General features: G+C 40.8%; 1 non-coding gene across 1 annotated transcript; it reads left to right on the forward strand.

Moving 5' to 3' along the window:
- Positions 1-692: 692 nt before the first annotated feature.
- On the forward strand, positions 693-857 carry LOC126013121 (U1 spliceosomal RNA). Its single transcript, XR_007497452.1, has one exon. It is a non-coding gene; the product is annotated as a U1 spliceosomal RNA (small nuclear RNA).
- The last annotated feature ends 12,781 nt before the right edge of the window (positions 858-13,638 follow it).

A 13,638-nucleotide genomic window follows, 5' to 3' on the forward strand; every position in this document is an offset into this window, starting at 1 on the left:
TTTTTTTTTTTTTTTTTGCTGTCTACCAGCACATGCTCTCTTTCCATAACAGGTCTACAGGCTCACAAATCTGAGCCCTTTACACATTTTATTTCTGTGAAATGTGCTGTCTCTATTACTACCCATTCCATCTGTTTAGTAACTATTATTTTTCTAAAAATCTCAGCCCCAAGATAAAGTCCCTGTAAAACCCTGGCCTGCCTTTATATAAGGTTAGTGGATTCTCCTCAACACCACATTTCAGAATATGCTTGTGTTCCACCCTCCCTCATTATGCTATAGTTTTTCACTACTAGCTGTAGCTATTAATAGAGTAGTGATGGGATGAGACAGAGAGAGAGAGAAAGAGAGAGAGATAGAAAGAAAAAAAAGAAGAGGGAGAGTGAGAGAAGAGAGAGAGAAGAGAGCAAAGTTTGCCCTGCAATTGGCCTATCACAGTTCTATCCCCCGCATCTCATATAGTTCCATGAGCCTCACCAGGGCTTCCTGAGCAGAGCTAGGAGTAAGCCTAGAGCATCCCTAGGTGGGGCAGAAAAAACAGAGTGACTAGTTAGTACTCCATGCTAGCTTCTGGTTGGTAGGATATAGTGACAACTGAGCATTGATCCCGTGGGTTTCTGGAATACCACCAGATATGACCCCCCCCCCCAAATATAAAGAGTAACAAAATCCTGTTAGAAATGTGAACACTCATACTTACATGGCAGGGGAGATACCATGATCACGAAGGTGGTTTCCCCAGGGTGAGGCTCACTCATTGTACTCCGGGTGTGCTGACCCCTGCGATTTCCCCAAATGTGGGAAACTCGACTGCATAATTTGTGGTTAGTGGGGGACTGCGTTCGCGCTCTCCCCTAAATAAAAAAAAAAAGAAAGAAATGTGAACATTTAAAACATAGGTTTGCATGTGAAATATAATTATTTCCCCCCCTTTTGTTTTTTGCAAAACAATAAATGTTTATTTGTTCACAGTTAAACACAAGCCACTGCCTTGACATTTTAGAACATTCTAAGGATGCGAACCTGCCAGATTCCCCCATTCCAGTCTCTGGATTGTACCATTGCTCTTGCAGTTTGTGTCTATGCCGCCTGCCGTGGCATGTTCAGTTGAAAAGCTCAGCCTCCCCAGAGCCCGTTTCAGCAGCGTGTCATGACTAAGTTATAGAACTAGACTAAGGCCCCATAGAATTGGACCTTCCCTATCAGGGTAGCTCCATAGATATGGTCTGAGAGAGGTACCCGAGACTCATCCCAGCCCTGGAACCTACCAGCTTGCCTCAGCCAGGAGGTAGACGCTGGGCTGGGAGAGCAGGAACTCACGTCATTCTCGGGTCGAGCACTCCCTGACCTGGACAGCAAAGCCCCGTGGTGCCATGTGTTGGGAGGGGACACATGGCAACTCGGACAGAACAGAAGCATGAGGTCAGGCCTCCCCTCCTGCCCTGGAGTCTGTTCGTCCCTCATCACGCACATTTGCTCAGCCGCTAGCTCGCTTACTCTCACACTCTCTTCTGCCCCAGTGGCTGGTCAGCACGTGGCTTCCATCCTCTCCAGAATCCCCTGTGCCTTCACTGTCTGACTACTGTCAGGGCCCAGGGCCCTTCCCTGGAGTAGAACCATCTCCACTTATGCCCATAGGGGCGCTGCCCCAGCAACAGTCACTTCTGGGCCTCACTCCCCTTTCCTCACCACTCAAAGGACCTGGGCAGCACCACTCATGGGATGAGCCTATTCTCCCCTGCACCCTGAACAAATCTCCCATCCATCTTTAAATTTGAAAATGTCTTCCACTTTTGTCACTGTTATCTGAAAAGAAAGAGATTAGATAAGTATGCACCAGGGTTCCTGGGCTGACCTGGGCATTATATAAACTACTAAAAGGGTGTTGCAGAAGATGTCATTATACCCTCCTGGAGTTTGTTTAATAGTCCCTTTTGCAAATGTCAGTCATTGCTCTCTTCTGCGGTGTGTGCTTGCTGCTGTCGCTGTGAAGGGGGGGGGGCGGTTACTGGCGTCTCTGACTTGTAAGATATTATTTGATGAGGAATTAATTGTAGCATTGGTGGAACTGCCATGAACCCTGAGGGGTTTCTCTTGATTACTGGTGACTGGCACCCAGGTTAGGCCTTTGTTGGTATGATTCTCGTTAGCACATTTTCTGTCTTTCCTTTCTCCTGGTGTGGATGCTGAATTAATAACGCTAACACATGCTCACAACATCGTCTGTTACTGACCATTCATCTATGGAGGTAGGAAGGTTTTCTGGCCTCATTCCTGTAGCCCCACATCTCTCACTTACTAACTTAGCATTTCTTATTTAGATGCTTTCTGGTAATTTTCTTCAATTAATGTCAATCTTGTGTAACCCTGGAAAAGGATTGTTTGTTTCTTCACTCCTGAGTGCTTTCTTAGATTTATCATCGTTTTAGCATTTAAGCTACTTTAAATTGCCCATTTCAGCCTAAGAAAATGATTTCTGAGTAAAGAGTGACCGAGGATTCAGAGGGAAGAAGTGGCTTCATGGAAAAACACAACACAAAAAGAAATGTGGGTTATTTTTTTTTTAGGATAATGTCTTGACTTAATTTTTTGGATTGTGTGTACCTCATTTTGATGTTCTCAAGTGTAACATAAATCTCTAGGTAACTGGGAGATAAGTTTCAAATGCTCCCTCTTTTTTATAGAAAAATTTATTTTAAACCAAGGCCAGAAAATAAATCTCCATTTCAGTGCTGGGGTACGAGTTTATTTAGCAGCCAGAGCATATGCAGAGAATGCAGTATAGTACCTGAGTTCAGACTCTGGCATCACATGTCCCTGTTGTCTTCCCAGCATCACTAGGGATGGCCCTGGTGGTCCTTGCACAACTTGGCCTGACAACTCCACATCCATGAGCCTTGACTCCTTCGACCCAGATGGTCAAGTCTCACTGGGAATGGCTCTGAACAATGCTTGGAGTCTCCTCTCAAATTAATATTAATTAATCAAAGCACAGGCCTGTTTTCTTTTTCCCTTTTTGTTTGTTTCTTTGTTTTTGGACTACACTGGCAATGCTCATGGGTTACTCCTGGTTCTGTGCTCAGATATCGCTCCTGGCAGGCTCGGGGACCTAATGGGATGCTGGAGATCAAACTTGGGTTGGCTGCATGCAAGGCAAATGCCCTATTGCTGTGCTGTTGCTCTGGCTTTAAAAGGGGCTCATTTTTATTGTCCTTTTTGGCAAAGTATTAAATATGGTTTTGTTTCTTTTTTCTTTTTCCATCCCTAGGAAATACAGAGTCAAACCTGTGGCTGATTCCATTCAGGGAAGCTCCTACCTTCACGACCAAATTACCACCCCAAACATATCTCCAGATACCCTTATACTTAAAGTTAGAATTCCATCATGTGAATTGAGGGTGCAAAGTGGGGATACAAACATTTATATCTTTATTAGTAGTAAGGTTATATTACATATACAGTATAACAGTTTGCTATTAAATATTTAGAGGTATGTTTATACATATGCCATGAATATACTAATGATGGGGTATTTTCTAAATACTAAGCATATGATTTCATTTTAGCAAACTTAGAATTAAATGCAGCAAAATTGAGTTTCTGATTGATTTAAGTGGTACTTTTCTAGGAAAAGCACAAAGACTGGGAAAGATAGACATCATAACCATATCCTTACACTGAGGTTGTGTTTGGGATCACCTTCCAAATACATGATTTAAGGAAACCATAATTTTTTTCTTATACTTTGGCTAATTGAAACAAATGAAAATGAAGACATGCTAGATTATGTGGAAGGTTTGATTAGTGGAATACACGAAAAACAATAAAGGGCTGGAGTGCAGGTTTTGCATGTGGGAGCCCTGGATTCAGTCCCCGCCCTGCATGGCCCTGCATGGTCACTACCAGGAGTGATCACCAAGCATTAAGTTAGGAGTAAGTAGCCTCTGGTATCCGTCAGATGAGGCTCAAAAGTAAAAACCAATAAAGTGGGAGCCAGGAGATACCATGAACAAAGGACTTCTGCACATGCTTAGCATATATAAGAGCATTAGTTTGATCCTCAGAACTTCATGGCTTTGGGGGCCCAGAATTCCACACTGCCAGATTAGCAAATCACTGGATATATGGTCCCTGTTTTTTTTTTTTTTTTTAAGGCACTGAAATGTATCTGGAAGTGGACTCTCAATAGAGAGACCTCTGTTACATTGGAAATAATAAGGAGATAACCTAATATGCATGTCATTTTGAGAAGATCAGCATTGAGAGAATAAGAATGGATGAAATAGCCTTAGAGTTAGGATTTCATAGAGGTTTTACATTGGAAGATGTGACACATTTTTTTTTATGACATTGTATGGCTTTTTAAAGCTGAGTGAATATTGCTGACTTTGCTGTCCTTTATATTGACATTACTATGCAGCAGTAACATTTCTAAAGTGTCAGAGGCCAGGGATGTGGGTCTGTTGTAAAGCCTTGCATGCATGAGACCTGGGCGCTGCAGAAAGTGAACAAAGGAATAAATAATAAAGTGAACTGTTAGTTGCTTCTATTTTTCTTTTTGTTTCATTTTGGATAGAAGGTGTAGTTCTAAACTTTTTAAAAAAAAAGTCTCAAGGAGCCAGAGTGATGGCACAGCAGGAGGGCGTTTGCCTTGCACGTGGCTGACCCAGGACGATTTGATACTCCTGGTTCGATTCCCCGGCATCCCATATGGTTTCCCCAAGCCAGGAGCGATTTCTGAGCTCATAGCCAGGAGTAATCCCTGAGCATCACCAGGTGTGGGCACCCCGTCACCCCAAAGTCTCAAGCTCCCAAAGGAAAAATTGACTGGATACTGGATTCTGAATGAATACTGTTTTGGAGTAAATGGTTTCTCCCCAGTTCTCTATAGAGATGCCAGTAAAGAAGCATCTATACATTCCATAGGATGTTTTTATTCACTTGGACACTGCTTCCATGTCTATTCTGGGCCCCCATTTCATAAAATCATGAGAATTGGGGCATAATTGGGTGAACACATTCCTATGGTTTCTTACCATATGCTCTGGAGGAATGAGGTTGAGAGAGACTCAGAAGTTTATTGGGGGCTATCTGGGATGGGTCTATTGCCCCTTCTAAAAGCCTTTTGCTGCAAGTGGGAGAGACACCTGGGGAAGATGATCACACTGAGACCCCTGCTCTGTCTTTCAGTTCATTTACTGATGGCTGGTGTTTCTCTCAGGTTGCTGGAGGAATGAAGTGCCTTAAGGTAATAAGGTCTGTACTCATGGGTTTGCTCTTAGGAGCCCCTTCATGTCCAACCTTGTACCTGATGGCCTCCATTTCAAATAGAAGAGAGCATCTCAATTCATTCCCTTTCCTTTGTCTTCATAGATTTTCCATTTGTTTTTACATGCTTACGCCAAAACAGACTCAGTTATAAAACTGTCACTAAGAAGCTTATTGTACTTTGTACCCCACAATTCTCTTCTCCTTTGTATGTGTTTCCTTGCGGTTCAATTGGAAAAGAAGAAATAGGAGGGGATGAGCACAATTACAATAGGGGTGACAGGCACATTAACCTCACTGCCGAAATGTAGAGGGTGGGTACCTCATTGGGGAGGAGGATATTTGGGGGTTTGTTAGCATTCTGAAATCCCCAAACTTTCCATTTCACACCACTTAGGAACACTGTCCTATCTGATTGCCTTGGAGACATGTATAAGATGCATATTCAAGCCCCAGCTTTTGCCATTAAGGTATTTTTCTGAGTTCTCACTTCTCCTGGACTGAGTTTCATCAGTTCGTAAGTCATTTATTAAGCATGTATTGTGCCTGAGATATTGTGGGTGAGAGAGTGAAACTGGCAGAGCCCCTGCCTTCTCTGTCTTTAGATGAAGGTGTCTTTGACCAAGAGTGGGCTGTAATTTTGGAGGTGGTGAGAAGTGGTTGGCTGGGAAGTGGATTTTGAAGCCCAAACTGATAGAATGATGATAAACATGTGGGGTGTGAACGGAAGAGCTGGGTCTAGTTTGGCCTCTGGATTTGTGTTCATGCAGCTGTTGTGTTAACATTTCTGAGGGTGTAACACTGGGTGTGGAAGAGGGCCATGGTTTGTGGTACAGGATCAGCATTGCCATCTCTGTGGGCATGTAGACTCCCAAGAAAAATGTGTGAAAGAAGGACTTTAGCGATAGCACAACTGGTAGGGCATTTGCCTTGCATGAGGCCGACCCTGGATGGACCCCGGGCTCGATTTCCCACATCTCATATGGTCTCCCAAGCCTGCCAGGAGCGATTTCTGAGTGCAGAGCCAGGAGTAACCCCGCCAGGTGTGACCCCAAAACAAACAAAACAAAAAAGTGAAAGAAGTAGCAAGTTTGCAACTTTCTGAGATGGAAAGTTAGAAAAAGTTGGTGTATTATTGGCTCTTAAACCCAATAGTTGGATACAATTGCTTATTGATAGTGTGTCGTGGTAGGGAAAAGGTGACATTTGAAGTCTGAAACCTGAGTGAGACCTATGAACATTTGGAGATGGTGAAATAGCAGTGCAAGTCTCTCAACATTATGATGTAGAATTTGATGCTCCTTTTCCCCTCCTTTCTTCTCTCTCCCCATCAAATCTTCAGCTCCATCATTCAAAGCATGTGCTCCAGTCCTTTGTCTAGTCTCCCTGGCCCTGAACTTGCCTTATCTCTCAAATTATTATAGTCACCCTGTACAATAATTATAGAGGAACAAACCTTGAAATTTATTTAGTGCTTCATTGTATGTGTGAATAGAAGAACAAGAGAAGGAGGGAAATACTTCTCCCCCACCCCAACTTTTCCTCCGAGAGTTCGTTGGTAAGGGATTGGGTGAGCAGGGTTTGTATGCTTTTGGAATAGAGCAGAGATGCCCAATGTGTATGTTATGAAACTGGAGGGAAGAAAATGTTTGGAAAATCTTGCAAGATGCTTACCATCCTATGTATGCTTTAAACACTGTTCTTTCTTTAAATACTGGTTCTCGGTCTAAGAAAGTATATCACAAAGGGGTAGTGAGATATTATTTTAGCAGATTAAAAATCGCAATAATATGTAGCAATAATATTCGCCACATGTTGAGATATGTAGAGTCTCTGTTTCCTTATATGTTGTGAGTGGGTAAGTTGATGTGCTGTTTCTATGATCAAAGGGCTGTGTGCCTTAGATTCAGTAAGTAGTTTGAGTCTGCTGTCTCACTCTGTCCCTCTGCCCCTCCTTTCTCCAGCATCATTTTCCCTCACTGGAAACGAGGCAGGGTTTCCTGAAAAGTGGTCTCTTCTGGGAAGACTCTGTGGCCTGTTGCCAGTGTGTCATATAACTTACCCAGTTACGTGGTGAAAGAGAAGACTTGAAAAATGATTGGGGATGAAAACAGGACAATCAAGTGGGTTGAAGGGGAAAGAAGCAAGAAGGCAGTCACAAAGAGAAAGGGTCCTTTGGGGTGGATGTGGAGAAAGAAGCATCCCCTAGGTGACTGCAATTTTAGTTTCTCCCTGGACTAATTGTTGTGCCACTTGCCATTATCAGAATTGCAAGGATTTACCCTGAGTATTTGGGTCATTATAGGGGAAATAAGAATTTTCCCATGTCTGTGTCTTTCCCATTTTAGAATGTGTGTTTCTTTGTGTGTCTATGTGTATGACAGTTGAGGAAGAGGAGAGGGTAAAAGCGAATAATTGTATGACTGAATGCATAAATGAATCTTTTCTGAAGAATCTGGCATGTCAAAGTATGAAGGAAAGCTTTCTGATATTATTAGACATAGGGAATTGAGACATGAAGGAGCATAGAATAATCTGGTTCAGATCTTCCTAAATATATATTCCACAAAGGTCTACTAATTTTGCAGAAGTTGGAGACTCTGTTATACTTTTAATAATATATTAAAGACTGGGAGGTCTAGCAATTAAAGAACAATTTAATTTCAACTTCTGTTCTCCCAATTTATTTTACTATAGATCTCAATTTTCCCTCTCTCTGTTCTTTGAATGATATGAGGTGTGTGTGTATATATGTGTATATATGTAAATATTTACACATACACACACATATATCCATACAATAGAATACTACTCAGCTATAAGAAAAGATATAATCATGTAATTTATTGCTACCTGGATGGATTTGGAGAGTTCATGTTGAATGAAGTTAGTTAGGCAGAGAAGGAGAGGGGAAGACTTTATACGACACTCATTTGTCTTATAAAGAAATATAGTGAGGAAATAATAAATGCCTAGCAGCAGAAATGGAGACCTGGTTTTCAGTGGGAGGCTTACTATGTTGGGTGTACTGGAAGGGTAAGAGCAGGCGATATTGGGACAATGATGCCGAGGAAGCTTGTACTCCGCAGGTGGTGGCATTAAAAAGCTTTGTGCATGAAACCATACCATAAACAGTATTGTAAATCACAGTGCCTGAAATAAAATTTGAAAAAGAAAACTGTTCTTACTACTGCTTAGAAATTCAGTTCGAGAAAACTCTTTTTGGGAATTCTGATTTAATCTAATTCTTTCATAATTGAATTTACTCCTTAATTTCTCTTGGGTTTGGGGTCAAATTTGGAGGTGCTCAGAGCTTAGTTCTTGTTCTGCACTTGGGGGATCACTTTTAGCAGTGCTCGGGGGACCATGTTGGATACCAGACATAGAACCCTGGAGGACTGTATACAAGGCAAGCACCCTATTTCGGTACTATATTGTTCCAGTTCCAGTTTCTCTGGATTTTTATTCATATTTTCAATATGACTAGGTTGACTGAATTAATCACCATTGTTCCCAGTAGTGCTGGGAAGACTCACACTCCCTGACCCTCACCAGTTGTCCCAAGTTAATTAGTCTGTAGAGGAAGATTTGGTGAAACTTGTTTTCGACTCTGAATCAGATGTGTGGACAGGGTTTTCCAAATGTAACTCACACTCATTGCCTGACTGTTTTGAATTACATTTTAGTAGTTATGTGTTTAGAAATCTTTACTTGTTGTTAGTTTTTGTTTTTGGGTTTTTTTTTTTTTTTGCCAAAAAAAAATTTTTTTTTACAACCAGGGCTCGTGCCTTTACAGTTTAAGAGGTTAGAGCAGTGATGACTAACCTTTTTGAGCCCGAGTGCCCAAACTGCCGCACAAAACCAAAGAATTTCCTCAAAGTGCCAGCACGTCAATGAAACCTTAATAACAAGATTTTAGTATCTAAAAACTCTTTATAAATTTTATAAATTTATTAATTGCAGATCTTCCCATGTGCCAGTTGCAAGGCCTTCGTGTGCCGCAGCTGGCACGTGTGCCATAGGTTCGCCATCGCTGGGTTCGAGACTAGAACACAAGTAGGTTTTGTGTTTTATACTATAATTTTCATGTCCAAAGGTCTCATTTAAGGTTATAGTAGTAACTACATAATCCTCTTATCTGGCAAGGACATTATGCAACAGCTCTCGGAGATAAGATCATATTATTCCTGTTTCATTTTATTTTAAAATCATGTAAACTTCTCATCTTTTTTTCACTTTTTATTCTTAATAACATTTCTAGCATGGTGCTAGTCTCAATTAGATTAACTTCACTTATTTTCCCTTTAATTCATGTGATTGATTGATCTAACATGGAGCCACTAGTATTAGTGATCTGATATTTCTGACACATATATTACACATTGATGACCATGCTATTCTTAGATAATAGTTGTCAGCTTGGACATGTTTTTCTAATGACGAGAGCTTTTGAGGTTTACTTTTTAAACGTGCAGCACCACAATAACTATAGTTATCTTGCTGTGCATTCACCCTTGACTCATTTTTCTTTCACTGGAAGTTTCTGCCTTTTTATTCCCTTCTCTGTTGAACTAACTCTCCCATCCTCTGCTGCTGGTCACCACCAGTCTTTGATCTGTGTGCGTAGTTTATTGTCTTTTGTTTGATTTGTTTTTCAGATTTCCATGTGTGAATGAAAATATTTTTTCTTACCGTGACTATCTTCACTGAGCAGAATGCCTTCCAGAACCCACCATGTTGATACAAACTAGCACTTTCTTCCATCTATGATTGAGAGAGATCCTACCCAATAGCAGAATATAGCACACTTTCTTTATCCATTTATCTGTGATTTCATATCGTGGCTACTATAAGGTATGCTGCAATAAGTAGAAGTTTGGGTTAGTGTTTTTGTTTCCTTCAGATAAACACCAAGAAGAACTGCTACATTATAATATATTCATTTTATTTTTAATTTTTCATGGCTTCTCAAACTTAGGCTAGCCTTATACAAGGCAAATGCCTTACCTGCTGTATTATCGCTCTGGCCCATGAAATTAAGCTTTATTAAAATTAGGGGCTACCCAGGGGTTCCTTATAAGGCACACCCGGGGCCTATCTATCTATCTATCTATCTATCTATCTATCTATCTATCTATCTATCTATCATCTATCATCTTTATTGTTTTGAGGGCAAGACAAATGCCCTACCTCTGTGCTATGGCTCCGGCCCAGAAAATTTTTTTTTTTTTAAAACTAGTAGCATAATGTTCACATGGCTTAAGTGACTATTCTTAGAAGGCTTTGGAGATGTTGAGGGACAATTTTCTACAAAAGACAATGTTTAACCATTTTTCTATCCATGATAATTTCTGAATTATTTGCGTACTCAGACACTGTTATATGGATCACCCATGTCTCTGAGTCCTCAGAAGCATTTTTGCAAAATTTTGCAGATAGTCGTGTAGAAGGATTAGAGGTGCTGCTTGAAAGGAAGCAAGGCTACTCTGGAGAACCTGAGTGTAGCAGATGAGGTGAGTCGAGGGGGGAACTAAGGGGGAGGCATGATTTCTGAGCTACTGCATTAGAAAATGAGTGGGGATTACAAGTCACTCAGTACTATACATCAACCTGGTCTGATCCAGACTGAATTGCCACAAAATGCTTTTCAATGGATAAAATAGACAGTGAGATTTCTGTAAATATTACTTTTTCCACCTTATGTAGTCACATCATTCTATGGTGGTGAATCATGATACATAGTCCAATAGTAAAAAATTTTAAAGTTATTTTAGGAGATCACAAAGGCTATTTAGCTCTAGCTAAGAATGGAAAGAGTAAGCTGAAGATAGTTTAAATAATCCCAGTCTTTGTGGACCAAGTTTTGTGGGATAGAGTTTTGGATATGGACTGGAACAGCCAAGAGAAATGTTTCGATGTTTTATGAGCGCTGCTGAGAATCATATAGGATTCTGGGGATTGAGCCCAAGTTGGCAGTGGACAAGACAAGCTCTCTACGTGTTGCACTATTGCTCTGGCCCCATCTCTTCAACTTTTAAAACTATCCAGGAAGAGGACTTCTGCTGAATGGCTTTGTGGACTGGTAGAATTGGTTCACTGAACCCTTGATCCCAGGCCAACTTCTTGTATACCCTGAGATGTTTGCTTTTCCCTCCTGAGTAGAGTAGCAAATCATAACTGTAGGACTCAGGGAAATCTTGAAAAAGCTTACAGAATGAAGTAATCAGTAATTTCAGAAACACCTGAGATAATCACTTATTATTGGCCATTTTTAGGCTGTAGAACTAGATAGCACAGAAGGTAGGGCATTTATTCGCCTTGCTTGTGGCCCTATAATGCCCCAAGCCCATCAGGAGTTATCTCAGAGTTCAGAACTAGGAGGAAGCCCTGAGCCCAACTGGGCATGACACCAAGCACAAAAAAATGGTCTTTTATCTTGTAGTGCCCTCTTCTTTCATCACTGTTTTTCCCAAGTACAGTATGCAATATAGATATCCCCTACATTATATTTGAGGAATTTTAGGGGGTACTTGGGAATCACACCTGCTGCAAACACTACCACTGGGCAATATGCCTTTCCTTCTCTTGCTATTTGTAGCCTGTTAATATAAACTAATGACATAGGAAGATTCTGGACCAAACTATAAGTTTTTTTAAAGTCTAAATTGACCATAGGTGCCAAATTGTCCTAACAATTTTCCACTAAACCCCAAACTCTCAGTGGTTATTTCTGGGCCATACATAGGAAAGGAAACTTATTTTTGAGAGATATCTTTCTGTTTAGTTGGATGGATCTTTTTACTAACATGAGTCTAAATAACGTAGCTTGAAGATGACAGTAATTTCCTATTTCTTGTTATTTTGGTGTTGCCTTTTCTAGGCTAACCCCAACAGGATCCTCTGACATGGTGCTGGGGCTCAGCCCAGGTTCCTGCATGGAAAGCACATGCACCAGGGCTTTGAGCCATCTCCAGGGTTGGTGATTTGTATTTCTATCTAATCTCCTCATGCACCTTCATTTAAATACAACCTTATCAGACAGAAATGTAGTTTAGCAATAGAGCAGTCACATCCTGTGCTGCCCTGAGTTCCATCCCCAGCATTACAAAGCAAAGAAAAACAACAGCTAACTCTTGATAGTTTTTTATGATGGAGGTTTAAATCCTTTTTTTTTTTCTTTTTTTTTTGTTTTGTTTTGGTGCCATACCTTTTATTGCTCAGGGCTTACTTGTGGCTCTGTGCTCCAGGATCATTCCTGGAGGATTAGGGGACCTTCTAAGATTCTGGGGGTTGAACCCAGGTTGGAAGTATGCAAGACACATGTCTTACTCACTATACTATTTACCTGGCTCCTTAAATCCTGTTATTTTATTCTGACAGTGAAATTCACTTTTTCATCCTGATCATTTGTCACTTTTGTTTCTTTAGTCTTTTGATTTCTGGTGCCTCCTGATAGCCTAGGCTTGAGTCCTAGTTAATGATACAAGTCACCTTTTGAGAGCCATCTAGAATCCCTAGATGAAAGGCTTATAAGAAAAGTGATATGTAAAGTTATTGTGACAATTAATGGGGAGGATGTATTGAAAGTGTTATATATATGTAAAAATGGATATATTTATTGTTTTTATTTATTGATTTAGATTAGTTAATGATTATGACTGGCTAAATTAATTTGCTTTTTAAATTTTTTTTTTTTTGAGTTTGTGGGTGTTTGGGCTTCCCTTGGCAGTGCTCAAGGCTTACTTCTTTTGAATATTTGTCCAGGAATCACTCCTGGTAGTTCATGGGGGCCATCTGCTGTGTTGGGATTGAACCAGGGTTAGCAGTGTTCGAGGCAAGCACTTTAACTCCTGTTCTTTCTCTCTAGTCACCAGTTTGCCTTTATTGTGTCAGTTGGAGAAAGAGTAAAAGGACAGAGCTTTCTTTATTAATATTTATTTGGTGTGATATGTGATTTATAAAATTTGGTATCTAGGGACCCAGTTTGTGCTGCCTTCTGTTCTAGTTAGCTGTATATACAGCAATAATGCGCTGTACAAACACTGTTCTTTTGGTTCAGAGCAGGAGTATTCAGGGAGCACCTGACAGGTTTCTTATCAGAGAACTGATTAAACATTTTTGTTTGTTTTTGTTTGGGGCCACACCTGGTGGTGCTCAGGGTTTACTCCTGACTCTGCACTCAGGAATTACTTTTGGCAGTACTTGGGGACCATTTGGGATGCAGGGGATCAAACCTGTATTTGCCACTTGCAAGGCAAACTCCCTACCTGCTGGACTATCACTCCGGTCCAACATTTTAGCTACTTTTAGGTGCATGATAATATAAGGGAACTTGAACTTACAGAAGTTCTGCTATTTGGACCTCTGTAC

The sequence above is a fragment of the Suncus etruscus genome, chromosome 6 (genome assembly GCF_024139225.1).
Source record: "Suncus etruscus isolate mSunEtr1 chromosome 6, mSunEtr1.pri.cur, whole genome shotgun sequence".
NCBI classification, from domain to species: Eukaryota; Metazoa; Chordata; class Mammalia; order Eulipotyphla; family Soricidae; genus Suncus; species Suncus etruscus.